The sequence below is a fragment of the Papaver somniferum genome, unplaced genomic scaffold, assembly GCF_003573695.1.
Source record: "Papaver somniferum cultivar HN1 unplaced genomic scaffold, ASM357369v1 unplaced-scaffold_128, whole genome shotgun sequence".
In the NCBI taxonomy this organism is placed as follows: Eukaryota; Viridiplantae; Streptophyta; class Magnoliopsida; order Ranunculales; family Papaveraceae; genus Papaver; species Papaver somniferum.
In genome coordinates, this window is record NW_020621936.1 from 3,187,415 (window position 1) to 3,195,025 (window position 7,611).

At 36.9% G+C, this 7,611-nt stretch overlaps 1 pseudogene; it reads right to left on the reverse strand.

The window, feature by feature from the left end:
- Positions 1–1,247: 1,247 nt before the first annotated feature.
- Positions 1,248–3,927, reverse strand: LOC113331939 (annotated as a pseudogene).
- Positions 3,928–7,611: the final 3,684 nt, after the last annotated feature.

The window sequence follows — 7,611 nt, forward strand, 5'->3', positions numbered from 1 at the left end:
GGAATGAAGCACATAGCTAGAAATTAATGGTCTAATCAAAATAAGTCTGGCCTGAAAGGATAAAAGCTTACCTTTCCAGCCGGCCAACTTGTCCATAATTTTCTCCACCACTTGACGAACATGAATGTGACGAACAATACCAGGCTTCAATTGAATTCCCAAGTATTTGTCCGGAAAAAAGGCTCTTTCAATTCCCAAATAGTTACATTTGGGAATGGAAATGGTGACTGGGTTGTCCGGAAATGGTGATTGGGTTGTGGGCTGCTAATCTGCTATTTGTTGGGAGCGCCTTTTGGATCATTTTCCAAATAAATAGTCGGATCCGAGTTATTGTCTTCAAATTCCAAATATTTCCCACGGGAATATAATATCTTCCTCATCATTATTATGTTGATTGATAAGGTAGTTGTAAATATTTTTTGCCGAAAAAGCTCCCGATATATGGTGTTCCCATCTGATTCTGTCCCTGTTTTCTTTATTCGGGGAAATTGTTAGAATTTTTCCTTTAATTTCTGGGGAAAAATATTCATCTAATTTTTCAATATCCCAGTCACCATCAGAATTTAGTAGCTCATGGACCTTTTGAGGTATCGGGTCCGGCTTATCACTTGGTTGAGTTAATGTATTTGTGCCAGGTATCCATTTGTCTTCCCAGATCCTTGTGTTTTTTTCCGTCTTTCACTTACCAGATGAAGTTTCCTTTTATAATATTGAGATCCTTCTGAATACTTGGCCAAATCCACGAGAATTCATAATTTCTCGTCGGTTGAAAAGGGTTCGATCCATGAAAATATTTCGCTTCTAGTAATTTTACCCATAGTTGATCCTTTTATGTCATCACTCTACTTGCTAACTTCGTTAGATTACTACAACTTGCTGGTCAAGGTATGGTTAGATTACTACAACTTGCATTAAAATGTTGCGACAAAGCCCCAGAGAAATGGCCAGAGATGGCCGAAGTAGCGAGAGAGGTTGAAGATATTAAGTTGAACGATGACAATGATGAGTTTTCTTTCGAACGGTCAGGCAGTACCGATGTTTCCACTTCAGCACTTTGATTCACATCATATCTTCCATGTACGCTCCCCATTGATATGTAATCCAAGATCCCAATTAAGGATAGGGGTGAATACAGGGAAATGTGGTTCGAGCAATTAAGGCTTCTCTTATTGAGTACTAGTATATTAGAAATGTAATTACTTGTGAATTGTCGATAAAAATAGTTATAAATTCATCTGCGCGCAGAGTGGATTAGAAATTTTCTTGGTTTCAACTTTCAAGTCATTTTATGGTTTATCTGAAACTGACCAAAACATTAATTCAATTATAATCTACTTCACTAAACCGCGTGTGCGATTCAAAGGATGGTAGAAATCTTGTACTTCATGTCACAAACCACCAAAATATAAGAGCTTTCTTCTATCACCATTAAACCATCTTCGTTAGCTCGGCTAAGGTGCTCACAAGGGCTCAAAATAAATTCAACTTCATATCTTTCTCCTGCATTCAGTTCAATACTTTGGAAACCAATCAACTGTTTCGTTGGAGTCCCATGCTGATTCTTGGATTGCTTTACAAAAAGCAACACCGGATGTCTGCCCTTCATTTCCCCAACGTTTTTTACTCCAACCGTTGCAGAAAACTTTAAGTTATCACAGATTTCAGTTCCTATCTCAGACACTGATAAATATCGCCCCACAGCCTGCTTGTCTGGTGCTATGTGCATATTGCTAAATCGGTTTAAGTAGAGTTTGTTTTGTTTAACATCAAAAAACTCATAAACATACTTCGAATAGCTTAGCCCATAGCCAAATTTGAACACATCTTCGCCAGTGTAGAATCGGTAAGTATGTCCTGGATACCCGGATGTTGGGTTAGGTCGCATTCTCATATCTGTCATGGGAATTTTGATGAGATCTTGTGGCTACCAAGTCATGGGTAATCTCCCTCCTGCATGAAGAATGTCATAAAGCTCGGTCAGTTATCTGCCCACAAACGGAGAAAACGGTTGCCAAAATAAACTTTACCTGGGTTATGATCACCAAAAATAATCTCGGCTAATGCGATTCCTCCTGCTTCTCAAGGATAACCAGCCCATATGATACTCTCGATATTACCATCATGCTTAGCAAAAGAAATATCAACCGGCCCTCCACTAAGAATCACTAAGACAACGGGTTTCTTTGCAGCCACAGTTGTAATGAGATTTTGCTGTTTCCCTGGAAGTACTAAATCAACTCGATCGTGTAACTCTCTTTCTTGTGTTTGATCCAAACCCATAATCAATATAACCGTATCTATCAATGTTGCCAGTTTTACAGCTTCCTCAAACGAAACGGAAGAATTACACGCAACAGAATCGCATCCCGGGGAGTAAGATGTATCCCTAACATAGCTTGTGAATGCTTCTAATGGTGTAATGGATTTACATGGAGGTCCAAAATAATTCCCTAGAAGTGTTTTCGTGGTGTTAGCATTTGGGCCAATGACAGCAAGTGTTTTAGTGGTAGCTTTGGACAATGGGAGACGGTTGGCTAAGTTCTTTAAGAGGACAATACCGCTGCGAGCAGCTCCTAAGGCTAGACCCTGATGGTCTGGAGAGCACACCTGTTTAGGACTGATATCACCGTATGGCTGTTGAATTGGGTCGCCGTTGAAGAGTCCTAACCTCATTCTAGTTGTGAAGAGGTTAGATAAGCTCTGTCTATGTCACTTTCTCCCAGAATTTTCTGTTGAACAGCTGATCTTGTGTGCTTTTGCAAGTAAGACCCGCAATTCACATCCATCCCTGCAAAATTCAGACACGATTATCTAGGGAAGGCTCACTAATCTGTCTAGTCCACATTACTAGTACCAAGAAAACATTTTCAGACAATGAAAAAAGGTTTGTCCCATACAGACCAGCTTTAAGGACATCACGGACTGCATCTTCTGGTGTTTTGGCATATCCTTGATCATCATAGATGATAGACACTGCATCACAATCTGATGTGATGTATCTGACCACAAAAAAAGTAGAAAAATCACTGAACACTCTTCAAATGTAATAGATATTAAAGTTAACTCCAATCTTAAAACTATCGTACCCATTAAAACCCCAAGCTCCTCTTGCTGTTTTAGATAAGAGATCAAAATCTGCGCAGCTTGGAATTCCATTAACACGATTGTAAGCACACATTATTCCACTCGCTTTGCCTTCTTCAATACAGCTTTTGAATGGTGGTTGATAAGTATCTGCTAAATCTTGTAAAGACACCTAAATCAACATTCACAACACCTCTACAGTTATTAATTCAAAGATAATAATGTGAATTTTCGAATGGATAGACTGAGCAAACAGAGGATTTACTTACTTGAGCATTGAAGACGAAACGATTAGTACCATTCCAATTATCTAAATCATAAGCAGTGAAATGCTTACAACAAGCTGAAGCTTGAAGATGATCTCCCTTAAGTTTTCCACCTTCAAAAGAATCACCCTGAATTCCTCTGACATAAGAAACTGCGTATTTACTAGTAACCATTGGATCTTCACCAGGTGTTTCTTGCCCTCTTCCCCATCTTGGGTCTCTGTATATGTTTATATTTGGTGCCCAAAATGTCATTCCTGATGCTTGTCCTGCATTGAATACAGCTCTGGCTTCTATTCCGATGGCCTAATTTCACGAAGTATCAAAAACCCATTATATATTTTGTCATTTTCGAGTAGAATTTGTTTGATTGTGGTTTCATGATTAATGATTAAGTAGCATTTGATGAGTTAATTACCTGACCAATACGATACCAGAGATGAGTATCGAAGGAAGATGCTGTTAGTATTACTCGAGGGAAACTAGTAGCAGAAGAAATTGTTTCTCCATTGAATTTGATTCCACGACCTGAACTTGAAACACCATGTAATGATTCAGACCACCATTGGTAACTAGGTCATAGAAATGGACACACCTCTTGTTTACTTGTCTTTCCAACTTGGTTAGACTTAGAATTATATTCACATATATATATATAGTAATTACATTACTTGATTTACAAAGATATAAAATATAAAGAAATAAAAGAAAAATTAAGAGAAAATAAAATATTATAAATTCTACTCCTAATTTATATGAGACTTGCTATGTACAAAATATATTGCATGATCTTCAATATCTTCCGGTCTTCAATTTAATATCTTCAATATCTTCAATATAATATGATCTTTATTTATGCAAATCTTCTTAATATATGTGGGACAATATATATATATATCTAATAACATTTAATACCCCCCTCAAGTTGGAGGTGGAGGAGAAATATCGAGAACTCCCAACTTGCTAGTTAATCGAGTATATAATTCGGCACCTAGAGGTTTGGTAAAAATATCAGCGATTTGATCGGCTGATTTTATATAACGTGGAGTAATGAGGTTACTTTGAATCTTCTCACGAATGAAATGACAATCGATTTCGATATGTTTGGTTCGTTCATGGAAGACAGGATTTTCAGCTATATGAATTGCTGCTTGACTATCACAGTAAAGTGTGAAAGGTTCTGAAGTAGGAATATGAAGGTCTCGGAAAAGATACTTTAACCACTGTAATTCAGCAGTTAAATTGGCCATTGCCCTATATTCGGCTTCGGCGGAAGATCGAGAAACATTGGTTGTTTCTTAGATTTCCATGAAATAGGACTATCTCCCAACATGGTGAAATATCCCGTTGTTGAGCGACGAGTGGTTGGACAACCAGCCCAGTCTGAATCGGTATAACCCGTAAATGAAGAGAACTTTTAGCGGACAAAAGAATTCCATGTCCAATAGTCCTTTGAGATAACGCAAAACACGTAAAGCATCATGATGAGCAGTTCTAGGATTTTGCATAAATTGACTTAAAATATTCACTACATAGGTGATGTCTGGCCGAGTAACAGTTAGATACAAAAGTCGACCAATAAGTCTACGATATGGTGTAGGGTCAGATAATGGTTCACCATCTGTAGGTTTGAGGCGAAGATTTTGCTCCATGGGAAAAGAAACTACTTTGGATGCGGTTAGCCCCATGTCTTTTAAAAGATCAATAATGTATTTTCTTTGACAAAGAAATATACCTAGTTCTGAACGGGAAACTTCAATCCCTATAAAGTACTGTAAGCGTCCCAAATTTTTAAGCGAAAACCGCTTTTCTAGAGACACTTTGAATTTTGATATAGAGTTTTCATCATTACCTGTAATGATAATATCATCTACATATACTAAAACATATATATACGTAGATCTGCGATTATAGGTAAAGAGTGAATAATATGATTTAGATTGTTGAAAACCTTCACTAATAAGTGCAGATGAAAATGTAGCAAACCATTGTCGGGATGCTTGTTTTAAACCATATATAGATTTATTTAAGCGACATACTTGCTTGCCATCTGAACTTTCAAATCCTGGTGGAAGTTTCATGTATACTTCTTCTTCCAAATCTCCTTGAAGAAAAGCATTATTCACATCAAGTTGATGTAAGTGCCATCCACGAATTGCAGCCAAAGAAAGTAAAACTCTTACAGTTACTAATTTTGCGACAGGTGCAAAGGTTTCATGAAAATCGATACCTTCCACTTGTGTATAACCTTTGGCGACTAATCGGGCTTTATATCTTTCGATCGAGCCATCTGGATTATATTTAATTTTGTATACCCATTTACAACCAATCGCTTTTTTTCCTTTAGGTAAGGATTGTTTTGTCCAGGTATTATTTTGTTTATGAGCCTGTACCTCCTTGAACATCGCATCTTTCCATACTGGAATTTTGATGGCTTGGAGATAATTAGTGGGTACATCAGTGACGAGAACTTTTGTGAGAAATGTCTTATGTTGTTCAGACATTTTAGTATAAGAAAGGAAATGATTAAGAGGATACTTTGGACCCTCTAAAATAGGAGTTTCCATCACTTTGCATATATAATCTTTTAGATATGCTGGAGGATTACGATCCCTAATGGGACGTGATGAGATTCGCTCATTCATTTGGGATTCATTTAATGATGATAATGACGGTCCAGGAGTGTCATTGAAGATGAATGTGACTCACTCATGGATGGAGGAGTTTCACATTGAGTGTCTTCGTTCGACGAAGCATGGCTATATGTGCATCCTTGTGACGAGGAAGGTAAATTTCCAGGCGAATTAAAAGGAGTAATAGTCGTATTTCGTGGAGAAGTAGGAATTGCGGCGTTTTTATCTGATTCATATTCATTACCGTTTTCTAACTCTTCTGAATACTGGTCAGAATCATTGAATTGGTTTAATTCTGGCGATGGTAAAATCGCATTGCCATATGGAAATGTTCGTTCATGAAATATGACATCTCTTGAAGTATAGATTTTCTTTGTTTCTAAATCAAAGATCTTATAACCTTTTTGATTGTATGGATACCCAATAAATTCCTGGTTTTGCTCGAGCATCAAATTTATGAGAAGGGCTTGTGTTGCGAGCAAAACATAAACAACCAAATACTCTAAGATGTGAATAATTTGGCGGTGATCCGAAAAGGACTTCATGCGGAGATATATAATTGAGTACTGGTGTGGGCATCTTATTGATCAAATACCCTGCTACCATAATACATTCTCCCCAAAATTCTAATGGTAAACCTGCTTGAAAACGGAGTGATCTTGCTACATTAAGTAGATGACGGTGTTTGCGTTCTACAACACCATTTTGTTGTGGAGTGTATACACAACTCCTTTGATGTAAAATTCCATTTTGGAGAAACCATTGTTGTAAGCCCTTTGTCAGGAATTCGGTTCCATTATCGGAACGAAATTTTTGAATCTGGGGAATATAGATTTTTCCAGATCCGCACGAGATAGTACCAATTTTTGACTTATATTGATTTATCACAAAATTAAAAAAATAATCTAAATATTTTTTTGTTTCAGATTTTGAATTCATTAAGAATACCCAAGTGCAACGTGTATAATCATCAACAATAGTAATAAAATATCGTGCACCATTTAAAGATGGAACCGAAAACGGTCCCCATAAATCACAATGAATTAACTCAAAAGGAGATTTACTAGAAATACTACTTTTATTAAAAGGTAACCTTGATTGTTTTGCTAAAGGACAAATCTCACACTTGTGAGTGCAGCTGGAATTAATATAATTAAAATTACTACTTAAAAATTTTAGACGTTCCAAGGATGGATGCCCTAGACGCCAATGCCATAAATCAAATGACTTATTATTTCTAACTGAATTTATCGAACTTTGTTGGAGATAATAAAGACCTCCTACTTGATTAGCCAGACCAATCTGCATCTTCTTTGTATGGTCCTGAAATGTACACAAGTTAGAAGAAATTCGCAGAACAACCAAGTGATCTGGTGAGTTGACTAATAGAATAAATTAAATTTAAAATCAGGTATGTGATAAACATCTTCTATTTTGAGAAGAGATGAGAATATAATTGTCCCTATGTGTTTCACACGGGTACTAGATCCGTCAGGCAATTGAACAGATAGATTTGCAGGTGCAGATTTATAAGATGAAAACATTGATAGTAAATAACAACAATGATTTGATGCACCACTGTCAACTATCCAACTTGAGTTAGATACGCTCAAAACTCTACCTGCTAG